Source organism: Lepidochelys kempii, chromosome 1, assembly GCF_965140265.1.
Source record: "Lepidochelys kempii isolate rLepKem1 chromosome 1, rLepKem1.hap2, whole genome shotgun sequence".
NCBI lineage: Eukaryota > Metazoa > Chordata > Testudines > Cheloniidae > Lepidochelys > Lepidochelys kempii.
The window spans coordinates 138,300,396-138,315,862 of NC_133256.1; the positions used below are offsets into that span (position 1 = coordinate 138,300,396).

The following is a 15,467-nucleotide window of genomic DNA, read 5'->3' on the forward strand; positions in this document are numbered from 1 at the left end:
GGAGGGCTAGGTGCAAAGGTGACACAAGGGAGTGTAGTTAGGACTCATTCCTTAGCTCAGTGGAGGAAAGAGAAATTTCCTTATTCTCTTCAGGTCCTTTCTGGAGAAGCTGGCTATCCTTCTTACAAAAACATTTAAGTTTTTGTTGGGGAGAGGGGGAAGAGGAGGGATAAATACAACTTGAGTGGATTTCTAGCTCCTGAGGTCACTGTGAACAGACGAAAGAGACAACACAACCTCCACCCACCCCCGCTTGCGGGGTCCAGCAACAAAGAACTTTTGACCACTAGAAGTTTCTGGGGTAACTTGCCCATTTTGAAGTGAGGATACTAAATCATTCAAGTGCTGATAATCTTACACTGCCTTTCCACAATTCCCCCCATGTGCCAAAAGGACAGACAAGTTCTCCCATAATTCATTGGGCAAGAATCATATAGCACTTCAGAGTACTGCAGAACAAAGACCCTAGCCAAATTACTCTACTGACACGTGGGTGAGTACTATACCCTCTCTGGTGCTGTAACTCTAGCATGGCTTTGAAGTGTGGCTGCTCACACCTGAGCTAGGTTAACCTAGGTACTCAGCATTGGGTGCTATCACTCAAGTTAATGCAGCAGAGAAGGTACTCCTAGGAAGAGAACACAAATGGTAAGGGCCATTATTGGTTGTGATGCTGTGTGACACGGTAGTCTTATCTCATTTAATAGAATATCAGGGTTGGAAGGGACCTCAGGAGGTCATCTAGTCCAACTCCCTTCTCAAAGCAGGACCAATCCCCAATTTTTGCCCCAGATCCCTAAATGGCCCCCTCAAGGATTGAACTCGCAACCAGGGCTGGCTCCAGGCACCAGCGACCCAAGCAGGTGCCTGGGGCAGCAAATGTAAAGGGGCAGCAGGTGGTTGGACTCTGGGGCAGCAATCTGTCCTCGGCAGCAGCGGGAATTCGGCGGCCGCTCCGCCACAGCGCATTTGTGCTTGGTGTCAATTCGGCGGCGGGGATGCGACGACTCTTTGGTTGCAAGCGGCAGTTCGGTGGCCGTACCATGGCTCCGCCTTGTGTTCAGCGGCAAGGTTTTGGTTTTTTTGCTGCTTGGGGTGGCAAAAACGCTGGAGCCAGCCCTGCTCAAAACCCTGGGTTTAGCAGGCCAGTGCTCAAACCACTGAGCTATCCCTCCCCTGTCCTTTGTCTGTGTGATTCACACAGCTGCCATCACCAGAATATCTGAATGCTTTTCTAATATTTATTAACAGAAATAACAAAACTGTCTCTTAGATCACTTTTTAGTTATTTTTCTATTTTGCTCACAGGCTGAGAAGTATGTGTGAAGTCATGAGAACGTTTGTGGGCAGTGGGAGGGGAAAGGAGGAGAAATGAGTTCTCAAACCAGTAAGGCTCCATGTTATAGTATTTATATCTCCTCAGGGTGTGAGTTTCATAATTAGTCCAGGACCAATGAAGGTTTTGTTGTGTTCATATAAGCCCCATTAGCGAATATGTTTGTGGTTCCACTGAATGTAGGTCCCTCATGGTTGCAGAGGTGAGGCAATCTCTGAAGCAGATAGGAATAGTCCCATGTAGGATTTTAAATGTCAGTTCAGTGACCTCAAACTGGACTCTGGGGAGGTCAGTGCAGAGCACCAGGATTATGTGCTCACACACCTGTGCTCCTGGCCACCTATGCAGATGGGACAATTGTTTTGTACAAGTTGAAGCCTTTTCCAGGTGCTGGGCTTCATTTCTAGATATAAGTTGCAATAATCAAGCCTTGGAAGCTGTGGTCATACCTGAGTCTGTTAGGATTGGGTACACTCTTCTGGCAACTTGCAGCTGCAAGTGGGAATTCCCACTGTGAAGCCTGTTTGGACATCCAGTACCGCTGTGGAGTCCAACAATTGTAGGCTGCAAATTGATATAGGAGTGTGAGAGAGGAAGATGTTTTCTGATTCTGTTCTTGGTGTCACCTTAGGCCTTCCTACATTTGAGCTCTTCATGGCAGTTGTCAAAACATTGCTTTGTGACAGCATACTGCAGTGCTTGCTGGAGGTAAGGGGAGTTTGCTGAAGAACACAAACAGGACTGTTTTCTAGATGCAGAGAATAATGCTGGCTTTTCATCAAGTAGCATGTACATACTGAGGAGGAGGAAAAGATAATTTCTTCCAGGGATGATCTAATATTTCTCCATTTTGTGGAAAAAATGGCTAAGGGTGTCCCTTTTGGACTTGATGTATGCCTAGGAAAATGCGAGACAGTGATTCTAACATTCTCGGAAGAGGTGTACCTGTAGCTAGGGTGGCAGGATCCATTCAACCCTGTCCTGGACAAGAGGGTGCAGGTATGCTATCACTCTCATACTGTCCTGGTTGTCTAAGGTAGCTTACGGAAATTAAGGCCTGTTTTTAGTATACAAGCACCTTCAAGCCAAAGGTCTGTTAGTGATAGGTTATTTTAAAAATAAAGGGATTTCATCAGTAAGGTTCAAGTGCATCCTCTGAGCAACTTAGCCCTAGCTCCCAGCTGCTGGGAAGAGAGATGTTGGTAATCCTGCCTGAATGCAGTACCTGGACCTTGCTTGGGAGGGATGGGATAAGGCTATATATTTTATATCAATCTCTGGCTAGTGGGTGTGTCTGATTAATGTGAAGGTACCCCATTCTTCTAGCTTCCAGATAAAATAAATTCACTTCTCTACTGATTCTCTTCTCCCGCACCCCCCAAAAAGCTCCTTTAGGCTCTGTGGGGGGGGGGTACTGCTACACTACTATACCTCTTGCTCTGTGTCCTTTTGTAATATGTAAAAAGGCAATGAGTTTTGTACTTCTTTACATTAAAGACCTATCTGTATCAATAAAGGGTGATATCTCTTGGTCACAACCAAATTAGTGAATATGTGTTTTGAAATAAAATAAAACTGACAGCTGAAGATGTTTGAAGAAATTCAGTTTTAAGGGGAATCTTAGTTAGGGTGACCAAATAGCAACTGTGAAAAAATGGGATGGGGGTGGGGGGTAATAGGTGCCTATATAAGAAAAAGTCCTAAAAAAACAGGACTGTCCCTATAAAAACAGGACATCTGGTCACCCTAAATCTAGTTAATTTTAAACACAATTCTGATTTAAAAAAAAAAGTTAAACAATTGGATGAAATATGGTCAATTATTTTTACATTATGTAAAATATATACATTTTAAATGAGGGATTTACACATGGTCTAACACTGGAAAACTTGATTCTATTTTGGTTTCTACTTCTAGATTAATAATCATAATTTTAAATTACTGGGTTTGAAATGGAAAGAAATCTGGCAGTTATTAAAAACACTCCTTTTGAATTCTAAATTTAAATTGACACATTGTAAACTTCCACATAACGTACATAATACCAAATGAGTTCAACTGGATGAATCCAGAACAATCAAAGTGCTGCCCAAAGTAGTAAAATGAAGCTGGCGCTAGTTTCTGTATGACCAGGGCTGGCTCCAGCATTTTTGCCGTCCCAAGCGGCAAAAAAACCCAAAAAACCCCCACCCTTGCAGCCCAACGTGGAGGCGGAGTGATGGCATGGCTGCTGAAGAAGAGTCGTGTCCCCGCCGCCGAACTGCTGCTGAGTGCAAAATGAACTGTGACGGAGCAGCCGCTGAATTCCCGCCACCGCCGAGGGCGGATTGCCGCCCCAGAGCCTGATGTCCTGCCACCCCTTTACATTTGCCGCTCCAGGCACCTGCTTGGTTTGCTGGTGCCTGGAGCCGGCCCTGTGCATGACTTGGGAATATCCCTTCATTCTGGTTAATATGCAGTAAACAGAACCTATGCATTATTAAGATGACTAAATTATCCTGTGCATTTGATCTTTGCTTGCTTCGATTTTTTGAAAGAATGGTGGCTAAATAATTGCATTTGTTGAACTGCTTTAATTGCGTGCTTGAGGCAAGATTAGGCTACTGTTGCTTGGATTTTAAGAATAGGTTTGATGAGGACAAACTTGTATTTAAAAAACTACAATAAAATTCTACAGTTGGTAGTATTGCCAACCCCAAGTAGTCAGAAGTCATGAGTCAAGCCCCCCAGAATCATGAGAAGTAAAAAATAAATGATGGGTTCTTTTTATGTATACTCTGATTTTGAGCCTTTTAGGGTTCATGTTTTAAAGCTTTCTTTTGCAACCATGAGTGTTAGAAACTTAGTTTTTTAAAATGGAAGCAGTGATTTTCATGTAATTGCTTGACTCCAAGAACTGGAATTTAAGAAAAGCACCAGGTGTAACAATAATCACAATAAATCATGAGAGTTGGCAACACCGTGATGTCATTTACTGGTTCTTTTTAAGATGACATTAGCTGAGGAGATACATTTTAATTTTTGGTCCAAATATACTTTTCTTCAGTATAAGGTCTTTTGACAGATGGATGATTTTGAACTGGGCACATATATGGAAGCCTTGAGTTAAAAGTGTATTTCACAGAAACATGAGAACTGTAGGTGAAATGTTTGTTTTAATGTACCCTATGGGAGAAAATTATAATCTTTTGCTAACATTTCCTTTCAACAAATTGTGTTTGTCATTTTCCAGCTCTTAGTAGAATTTTCCCATCCATTGAAGATGATGATGTAGTTTTATCATATTGTACATGTTTTTGGTCAGGGTTTTTCTTCTTACACCCACCTGTGGATAGCTATGCTGTTGCTCATATCCTGATTCTAGCCACTTTTGCCGCTGCCAGCAGTGTTCTGAATACAGCTGCCCAGAACTCAGAATTTCCTATTTGTGGGAAATTTCAAAATTTGGTTTTGTTCTGATTTAGACCAAAATGAAATATTTCAAAATTTCCCTTGAATTGTAAATTCTGGAAAACTTTCATTGTGGGAATATATGGTGTTTTTGAAACAAAAAAAATCTCTGAAGAGCCTGGCAGCTGCTGAGTGAACTTGACATTCTTGTCACTTTTTTGTCACTGCCTACCCTTGAGTAAAAGTGGTGTGTCTTTTTGTTTTTGTTCTCTCCTCCCCCCCCCCCCCGCCCCGACGCCTAGACACACCATTTGGCAGTGGGGAGCCAGCTGACTGTGGGCTGGAAGCTCTAATCCATGCCATGAACCCAGGATACCATAGGCCCCAGCAGCCTTCTAAGCAAGCTGTCAAAAAAACAGGTAGGTTTCTGATGGAACTCTGCCTGTGATTCAACATAAGTTTGTTTGAACTTAATAGGCTTCTGTGAAACATTTTGGTTTCAAATTGGTATTTTCTGATGAAATCTTGTTCTGAATAGCAGCAGTGAAACTGACAAAAATCTGTTTCACTGTGCTGCTATTTACCAAATATACAGCAGCATCTGAGTCACTAGAACTGTCTGCCTGCAGACCTATAAAGACAGTACTGCATCATTTTTTGGAAAATGAAGTAAAATTTTGCAAAAATTAAGCTAAGTAATAAACTCACCAGGGGAAATTTCTATTAACCACTACAAGTTGGACTAATATATTTTTCAAGTTAATTGAACTTATTTAAAACTCTTGCATTAGGAGAGATGTTTGTACTTTGAGGACATCCTCTTCTTGCAGGGGAAGGAAAGGTAGAAGCCTGCTTTTATGTGAACAAAAAAGAGGATTAGTTTTATGTGATCAAAAGGAGGGAAAGCTCTCTTTAGACAGTCAAGTGAAAAATGTGTCGTCATTCCTATCAAAGAGAATTACATATTTTTAAAATGAAAGTTTATTCTCTTGAGGAATAACAACCTAATGTCACACTGTTTCATCTGTCTTGAGATTACACCAGTCTACTGGAGACTGTCATCTTCTAGTTGGAGACAGACACTCTGAGTACAACAATGTTTGGCAAAAGTTCTATCTGCAGAACAGCCGGGCAGTATATAGTGCTATGAACATGTATGTCTTACTCTCTGTTGCAAGTGCAGCTTCCTTCTAATCAAATAGGCTCCTTATGTAGAATCTTGCAAAGATGTGATTCTTGTGTGAACTCTAATCCAGGCCCTTGTATTAGATTTTACAAGATTGCTGTGACCTGAGGCTCTCACAAAGAGGATGTCAATGCTATTCTCTCAATCCACAGATTTTTCACTGTTTTTTCTTAAAATGAGGGTACATGGACTTTTGTCTCTTCATTGAAACAGGATGATTCATTCTTCTGTTGATGATTTCTGAGCAGGTGTTGAAATCCTGTAGGAAGATGCCAATTGAGCCCTCCTAACTCACTTTGGTAGGCATTGCTCATTAACCTGACTTGGATATAAGGAAGGCAGGAGTAGTCCTTTGGTCAGGATAACGTAGAATCTGGTTAAGCAGGCCTATGAGAGGAATAAGAACAGTCAAGTGTGGGGAGGTTTTGGGTTGGAGCCTGTTTTATGGTTGAAACGTAGGTGGTAAATTTCAACATCTACATCATGTGATGACTGTTCTGGAGCAGGGTGGAAATAGGAATATCACTTGCTAATATTCATCCCTTACAGGGTAATGCAGAGGAGGACTGATTACAATCTAAATTCTAGATAGGAAGTTGGAATTTTGACCTTTTCATATATTTTTCTTAATCCTATTTGTCATTAGTTTATGCAAGAACCAGTTCAGACACCCTGTTAAATAAATGTAGGATGAAGGGTCAAATCCCCAGTTCTTCAAATTGAGTTTAGTGAAACCAAATTATTAGCACAATGGCATCCGTACAAGAGTTTCATTTACTGGTTTGGTAGAGGCAGCCCTGAGCAATTCCCTGCCAAACTCCCTGGCTGTAATTACCTTTGAGGAAAAAGACAAAGAACAGTACATAAATAATGGGGCACTGTCAGAACTGAAAAGCACAAAATGAGACTTCTCCCACCCCTTTTAAGAACAATTGAATTTAAAGTATTTCATTGATAGCACAATCCCCCCCCCCTCCCCCCAATCCCTTTACATGTGCAAAACATAGGCTAAAGCCGCCTTCAGTTGTTACTTGATTGTCTGGGTTAGTGTCTCTGTTGCACCATCTTTGGCTCTTATGAGCCTGCAGGAGACTGAAGATGATAAATTTCTCATGCTACGAGCAGGAATCTTGATTATTTCAATTTCTTTCCTTAGGAGAATAGAACTGGCAATAGGAGGGGAGAGATGATACAAAGTATTTGTATTTGATACCACAAACTCATTATCCTTGGTGTTTTGTTTTTGTTTTTTGTGGTGGTTCCAGTCTATAAACTGGGCTTGTCAGACTTTTACTTCCCTTACTTCTGGGGGCTATGTTTCTCATTTTAAAATACTTCAGTGCCTCTTTTGTGAGTAGAGGAAGGGACGGGGAAGAACATTGTCCATTTAAAACTTCTAAAAAATTGCCTATGTAATTAAAGCATACTGTAAACTTTTACTAAAAGTTAATTGTCATATTTTCCTGTTTGCAGAAATGGAGATTTTAAGTTTAATGCATGCATAAACCAACAACAACAAAAAGTCTTCTGTGCATTTCATCTAATAGGTAGCAAACTAGAATTCTTATAAAGCAATGATAGAATGCATGCAGGGAATATATACCTGTTCTTTTTTACTACTAGCTGCTGTTCACTATGAGCAATGACTAAGAAAAGGTGGCTTCTAAATCTGGGTATTTAATGCAAATAGTATTCTCTTGCATAAGCTGCATAGCTACAGAACATCAAACACTGTCATTAAAACTGTGACTCACAGCATTCAACAGAAGATGTTTCAAGCCTTAAAAGTACTAATAGAATTATTGCAGTCTGACAGCCTGCAGTGGAAAAATACTTCAGCTACCAGTAACAGTATTTCATACTATCATGTAACTTGTCATGCATATATTTTGCCCCCCCCCCCCCAAAAAAAAACAAAAAAAAACCAAACTCATCCTGTGAGCAGACAGGTGGGTTTTTTCTAAACTCACTAGCATTCTGAATAGTTGAAGAAATAGATGCAAATAGAGAAAATGGAATATATTTAACATCCTGGGTCTTGAAGAATATCTCAGTGAAGCTTTTGGCTTAATAAATAAGAGATTTAAGATTTTTTTCTAATTCAACAAACTGCATATAAAAACAGTTTTTAATTTAAAAAAAAAAACCCTACTATCTTAGGACTTGCTTTCAATGTGTATTTTTATATTCAAAAGGAAAAGCCACTCTTTGGTAAGAGGAAAAATAGCTACAGTGATTCTCACCTTGAAAGCTGTTAAAAATCTGAGCAAAGATTGTATATATGGATTTTATATGAGGTCTGAGTAGAATTTTATGTATATAATATATATATGAAAGCTTAAAACGGACTCCAATCTAAACCCTTCTCCTCATGCTTGGCTGTTCTTGTTCCTCTCATAGCACAGCTTCACCAGACCCTAGGTTATCCTGACCAAAGGACTACTCTTGTCTTCCTTACATCCAGGTCAGGTTAATGAACAACACTTACCAAAGTGATTTAGAAAGGCTCAATTGGCATCTTTTTATAATAATAAAAACCAAAGCAGCAAACAAGAAGTTTCTAGCAGTAGCTAAAAGTCCTAAATCATTCTTAAATCAATGGGTATCTTATCTTGACAGGAAAGATGGTTGTATTATTAGGAAAGAAGAAATTCTCAAGTACAATCCAGCAAACCTAATGAGAATTCTTCACTATCTTCTTATGGCTTTACTGAGTGAGTAGAATTCTAATAGTTGTGCAAGAATAACCGAGGAAACTAGATATTAGACCCTGTTAGTGATCTATGTTAGGAACAAGAAAGAAATAGTATTTTTAGCCATACTGTGTCACTGAGAAACAATAACAATCTCATGCATAAATCTGTTGTTTTCCTAGTTGGTGGCATATCCTTTTTTCCTTTTTTTGGTTTTGCATTTTGTTATGCATAATGGGTAGACTCTAACACTGTATAATTACTGTCTTGCATAGATTAGATGAAGCTGTGTATGTGAATTTTTGCCACTCACAGATTTAACTTCCTTGGTGTCTTTAAGATTTTGATTTTTTAAAAAGATATTCTCTGTTTAGCTTAAAATGTAATCTATTAAACAATACTTTTTCTGAGGGACCTCCTTTTTCAGTTTCTTGTCTCCTGGGCCTAATTATGCAGCCTTTTAATATGTTTATTTGCGAACAGAGCCAGTCCCAATCTAATTTATAGTGACGTTTTATAGGGTAATTTTGTGGGATACATATTAAGCTTTTGTGACATTCATCTGTCCAAACCATACTGTAGTCACCATTTTTACATCCCATTTTGTAGAACTTGTTGCCTAGTTTGACTAGGAGAAAGAGGGTGGTAGTTGGTTCTTGTTGTAAATGGGTACTTGAAGTGCAATAGCCATTAATGATGGAATTTCCAAAGAGAACCCCACCACTTCATGTAAGTAAAGCTTGTAAAATAATCTCTAATCAATTCTTTCCTCCACTCATGTGATGAATACTGCAAAACTATTGTTTTCTTCATCTTCTGGCTTCTCCCCTGGTTATTTGCTGCAGCCTAATGGCCAAACAGCTCCTTCGGTGGTAACTACTCTGTTCGTATCCTTTGACTGAAATGGATTGGGAGTATAAATTCTATAAACTCTTTAGCCATCAGCACATCTCCTTTAGAAGTTATGGTGTTCTCTTTTATTCTCTCGGGAAATTACTTGTGCAACAGTAACAAGATGTAGTAAGCAAAGGGAAAAGTGAATTAAATTAGTTATCTGCATTTATACTTTTCATAAACTGCACTAGATGGTTACATACTTTATAGCTTCTGTAGCCCTCCCCATCTCTCTCCCCTCCCCCACCACCCCATGTGCTACCTTCCCAACCCCCTATATTTCAGGGATTCACTGCAACTCTTCCACCTCCTCCCTCTTTCCAGGGGCTCTGTGTATTGATCTCTCTTCCTCCATCCTTTATGCTAGGGGCTCCTTGTAGCCCTCCATTTCACCCTTACTCCCACACTTTGTAATCAGTTATTTCTTTTCATTCTGTGTGGGAGTAAGTCACTCAGGGTCAATGTTTTAATACCCATTGGGCTGATGGGCAGAACTGATATGGGATGGTGGTGGTATATGGAAGGTGTTAATTGGTGCCACCAACCAGTTCTTTGCTCTATAGACAGCAGAATCTGTTAATGAGATGCCAGGGGCACTGTATGTTCAATATCATCCCTCCACTTTTCCATAGGATTCTACCCATTGATGCCCAGAACATTCCCTGGATTGATAGACAAGCAGAAAAATGTCAATTTTGAGTGCGGGGCAGGAGCAGTGGAAGTGCCCTGAAAGTGGCGGGGCCCACAGGTGCCTGAACCATGGTCCCTCCCCCCACAACCTGCCCCCTCCCGAGCCCCTGCCCTCGCGCCGCCCTTTCCCCCACCAAGATCCTGCCTCCGTTTGCTCCTCTTTGCCCCCTTTCCTCTGTCACTTGACCTTACCTGCTCCCCTGTTCAATCGCCCCTGGCGTGGGGCCTTATTTCTCTTAGACTGAGAATGCCTCATTGAGTTGGCTAATTATAGAGGGATAAAAAGAAGAGTGAATAGCTTACATTCCTAAATGCCATCCTTTCCTTTATTTCTCGTTTTGTAATAAGTCTGTCAGCATTTCTTGCTGTTTAGATGCTAACTCCCTTTTCCCAGGACCTGTTTTTCGAGTCTCTCTTCTCTGTAACTTGCGTATCTAGCAATGCCTTTCTTGTCATGTGCATCTCAGGTATTAGAGTCCATGGTTTCATTAATGCTTATACTTAATAGTATTTAATTAGCAGTAATATTTGGGAGGAACACCATGTATCTGTCTCCTAAATCCATCTGGAAGTTTTCCACAGCTGCCTTGTCTTCTGGGCTGGTATGTCAAAAACCCAGGAAACTTCCATTTTTTAAAATCTGATCTCTCATTGTTCATTTCTATAAGAGCTAGCTCATGCCCTCTAGCTGGATAGAGCCAGGTCTGGTATACGATAGACATTCTGGATGGTATAGTAATGTCACATAGAGGGGTGTTAGGTTCTTCTTTAACAACACTTTTTTATACCTGGAAAAGCCCTAGTGTAATACAGTTACACTGGCAAAAGAGTGCTTTTGCCAGTATACCTTCTTTCATTCAGAGAACTGTTTTATAAGCTCTCTTGCTCTAATTTGCATGTACACTTGGAGGCTTTGCTGGTATAGCTATACCAACAAACCCTCTCTGGTGTAGACAAGGCCTCAGTTTCCATCTCTGATGAACATGCAGATACCTAAAATGTAATCCTTCTTAAGTTAGGGTAAGAGAAAGTAATAAAAAATAAATAAATGAACTGACAGACGTTAAATCCTCTGTCACAATTCCTTGCAAAGCTATATTTCTTTGGTTTTAGTCATTTCAGAGGCTGGCATTTGTCGGTCCATGGGTTAGCCAAAACTTTTTTATTACTACAGTCCCACCCCTGCAGATAAAGCAAATCACTTGCCTAATGCTTTTTTTTTTTTTTCCTGAACCAGAGTGAGTTTTTACTTTACTTCAAATTCAGGTTTCCCCTACAGCACTTCAAACAATGCAGTGTCACTGGCACAGCAAGCTGATCGCAAACATGACACTTTATACTGCAGTAGCACCCAGAGATCTCTAGTGCAGAGCAAAGGAATGTTCCTGCCCACCCCACACAAGGCCTGAAGGGGTAAATGAGGCCAATTAACCTTAAGCTGCACCTGTAGGAAACCTAGGAAGTGCTAGGGCCTAATTGCAGGTGAAATCCAGCTGGGGTAGGAGCTGGGCACTGTGCAGGATCTATAAATAGAGGAAGTTTGGCAGGCTGGGGGAAGAAACCTACAGTCAAAGTTTCTGATGCAAGGGTGAAGAGCAGGAAAATTGTCAGGGTTCCTTCCCCACTCTGACCTCTAGGGTACAGATGTGGGGACCCGCATGAAAGACCCCCTATGCTTATTGTTACCAGCTTAGGTTAAAACTTCCCCAAAGCACAAAGTTTTTGCCCTTGGATTATGTAAACACTGCCACCACCAAGTGAGTTAACAAAGAATCAGGGAAAGGACCACTTGGAGTTCCTATTTCCCCAAAATATCCCCCCAAGCCGTTACACCACCTTTCCTGGGGAGGCTTGAGAATAAACAAGATGAGCACAAACCAGCCTTGGATTTTTAAAAAACCCAGTCAGATTCTTAAAAAACAGAACTTTATTAGAAGGACAAAAAAAAAGATAAGAGAATAACTCTGTAAGATCAGAATGGAATCTTACAAGCAGTCTGATTCAAAACATAGAGAATCCCTCTCGGCAAAACCTTAAGTTACAAAAAGACAAAAAAATGGGAATACAGATTTCCTCCAGCACAGCGAATTTCAGAAGCCAAAACAAAGAAAACCTAATGCATTTTCTAGCTAGATTACTTTCCAACTTTACAGGAGCTAGAGGGCTTGCATCCTTGATCTGTTCCCAGCAAAGGTATCACACAGACACAGGGCCAGCTCTAGGCACCAGCAAAACAAGCAGGTGCTTGGGGTGGCACGTGTCTAGGGGCGACATTCTGGTGCCAGCCATACCGGTGCCAGCCATGCCATCCCTAGAAATATGCCCCCGCCGCTCCAGCTTGCCTCCGCCTGCTCCCCTGAGTGCGCCGCCGCTCCGCTTCTCTCCCTTCCCTCCCAGGCTTGCTGTGCGCTAAACAGCTGTTTAGTGCGCGGCAAGCCTGGGAGGGAGGGGGGAGAAGCCGAGTGGCGGTGCGCTCGGGGGAGGCGGCAGTGGTGGAGCGGAGGCAATCTGGGGCAGGGAGCAGTTACTTTCTGCACTCCCCCCAACCTTGCTCACCTCCGCTCCGCCTGCTCGCCTGGGGGGCGGGGGGGGGAGAAGCAGAGTGGAGCTGAGCTAGGGTGGGCGGTTGTGGGGGGGGAGCTCCAGGAAGCAATGGGGGTGGGAAATGCGGCATGCTGGGGGAGGAGGCGGGGCTGGGGATTTGGGGAAAGGGCGGAGTGGGGGGGGCAGGGGGCACAAAAAATTGTTTTGCTTGGGGCAGCAAAAATCCTAGAGCTGGCCCTGCACAGACAGAAGACAAGCCTTTTCCCCCCACTCCAGATTTCAAAGTATTTTGTCCCCTCATTGGTCATTTTGGGTCAGGTGCCAGCCAGGTTACCTGAGCTTCTTAACCCTTTACAGGTAAAAAGGGTTTTGCCTCTGGCCAGGAGGGATTTTATAGCACTGTATACAGAAAGGTGGTTACCCTTTCCTTTATATTTATGACAGGGGAGTAATACAGGGAAGGAGCAGAAAGGGCTGGGAGAGTAAAAGCTGTTGGGTTGAGGGTCCCTGGACTGGAGCCCAGTATAGAGGGTGGGCCTCGGTTCCCCTACCAGCCACTGGGGGAGTGGCACAGATCGGGCAGTGGGGAGTGGACTGCCTGGGACGGTTTGCCCCAAAGGGCTTGCGATACCTCAGAAGGGGGCGGGAACTTTGATGTGAGTTGGCTTGAGGGCTAAGCTATGAAGAGGAAAGCGCAGCAGCTCCAGGAGCATGAGGCTGCAAAGTGAGAGAGTGGAATGATAGATTGAGTAACTGCAGGAAGGAGCATCCAACCAGATTGCAGAGCTAATTCCCTAGATGAGCCACAAATAGGTGCCATTGAGTGGTGAATAGAGCAGACCCTGTCACATTGTGCCAAAGGGCTTAAAATCTAATTAAAGACAAACTCCAAGAAATGTATGTAACAAACAATGGAAAGGAAGGGGGGAGGGAGGAGGATGGGGGTTACAGTGATAACTAGGCATTGTAATAATGTGTTTCCTAATGCACAACTAGATCATTTAGAGTCAATTATTCTTTGTAAATCCCTGAATACCAATCATATGGCATGCTCCATTTAGAATTTCTGAGGTTCCCCAGATTTAAAGATCAGCTCATGTTTTTCATTTCCCCTGTAGCTCAAGTTTCATGGTAGAAATGTATTCTGTAAACTGCAGAATCATCATTTTTCAGTAAGATCTTTGTTAACAGATGGTAGAATGTCTTCTCTTCTGGAGAAGGTCTAGTGCTTTAAGCTTGAAGTCTTGGGTTCTAACTGCAGCCCTGCCATTGATGCTCTCTGTGGCTGTGGATAAATCACACAAAATGACATTCTGACTTTATTGGGGATTTTACCCTTAATTTCAGTTTCCCTTCCTTGAAATTTTGGTTCAGTTCTTAACCTGTAGCACCCAACAGGGCTGTTGCCAGGCTAAATGTAAGTACATTTAGGTGTTAGGTGGAACAGTTATCACCATAATATCTATGTGCTATAAATGGTAAGTGTTCTGTCTTGAATATTCAACACATTTTAGATACAAATATCACTACTTGAATAGGCATTTACTTGTATTTAGTGTGTCTAACTAAGAATTTCTCAGCATATTCCACTTGTAAAAAATTTACGATGATTTCAGTAAAACCTTTAATTTTTATTTACTAAACATGGCTGAGAATAAATACCTGAATGCATAAATCTCACAGCTACCATGTGCTTTCAATTTTGTACCAATTTTTATACTTCACGAATATTAATTCACTGGCACATCTAGGAGCAATGGAGAGTGGCGCAGGATTTTGTGTGTACAACTTTGACCCTGGGGCAGATGCCTTTGTGTTTCTCCTTGCAGGCTGATACCTTACAATACTTCTGCTTACTGGATAATTTCACCTTTTGTCTTGCCTGGACCAATCTTTATCCAGTTATTCTTCATCTTGGTTTTTGCTTCACTGAGGCATTGTACTATATCCTGTTGGGTACAGTCCTGGACACAATAATCCATATTAGGGTTGCCACCTTTCTAGTTGCTTGTAATGGGACCCTGGAGGCCCCGCCTCTGCTCCATCTCTTTCCCCAAGGTCCTGTCCCCATTGCTCGTTCCTTTCCCTCCCTCCGTCCCCCTGTCACTTGCAGGATCGTCTCAAGGAGCCTACCTACATGTAGGAGGCGGTCCTATCTGAGCAGGGTCTGGCATGGGTTAATGACCTGGCCCCTCTCCCCACCTTGTGGTAACTGGACTTTTTGGTTTGGTTTTAGGGTTGCCGGGTGCCTGGTTTTCGACTGGAATGTCCGGGCACCTGGCAACCCTAAATGGCACCCGAACACAGAAGCCAAAAACCGGACTGTCCGGGTAAGACCTGGACGGGTAGCAACTCTATAAGAGTTTGACTTCCAAACCTGGTCATTACAACTTTTATGTAGGAATAAAGTTCCACAACCTGAAAAGGTTTCACTTAGATAAATTGCTGCATTTTATACCATCTGAGCAATGCAGATGGTCATGAGCAAATTACTCCAGTGCTCTGCTCTCTGCATTGAATCTTCATTGATTGCAGAGTCCGCTTCAAGTTCTGGTCTGATATTAATTGTCTTCTCCGGGACTGGCCTTGGTTATCCAACAGATTTGTCTCTTCCTCCATGACCTCCAAGACTGCTATATTTCAGTGGAACCAGCAATCTCTCCCTCCCCACCCCAACCCCAAAAAAAGAGAGGCTCATGACTAAGGCTGCGAGTCTGTCACAGAAGTCATGGAT

At 42.2% G+C, this 15,467-nt stretch overlaps 1 protein-coding gene across 4 annotated transcripts in view; it reads left to right on the forward strand.

Moving 5' to 3' along the window:
- CDKL5 (cyclin dependent kinase like 5) overlaps positions 1–15,467 on the forward strand; it is a 212,059-nt gene that overhangs the window by 49,769 nt on the left and 146,823 nt on the right. The window contains exons 2-3 of one of the 4 annotated variants that reach the window (XM_073356552.1): positions 5,029–5,145; positions 8,532–8,626. The exons of 2 other annotated variants lie outside the window; for them this stretch is intronic. The gene's annotated coding sequence lies outside the window, so the exon portion shown is untranslated. The remainder of the gene's footprint in view (positions 1–5,028; positions 5,146–8,531; positions 8,627–15,467) is intronic. One more of the 4 variants, XM_073356542.1, reaches the window with a different exon arrangement.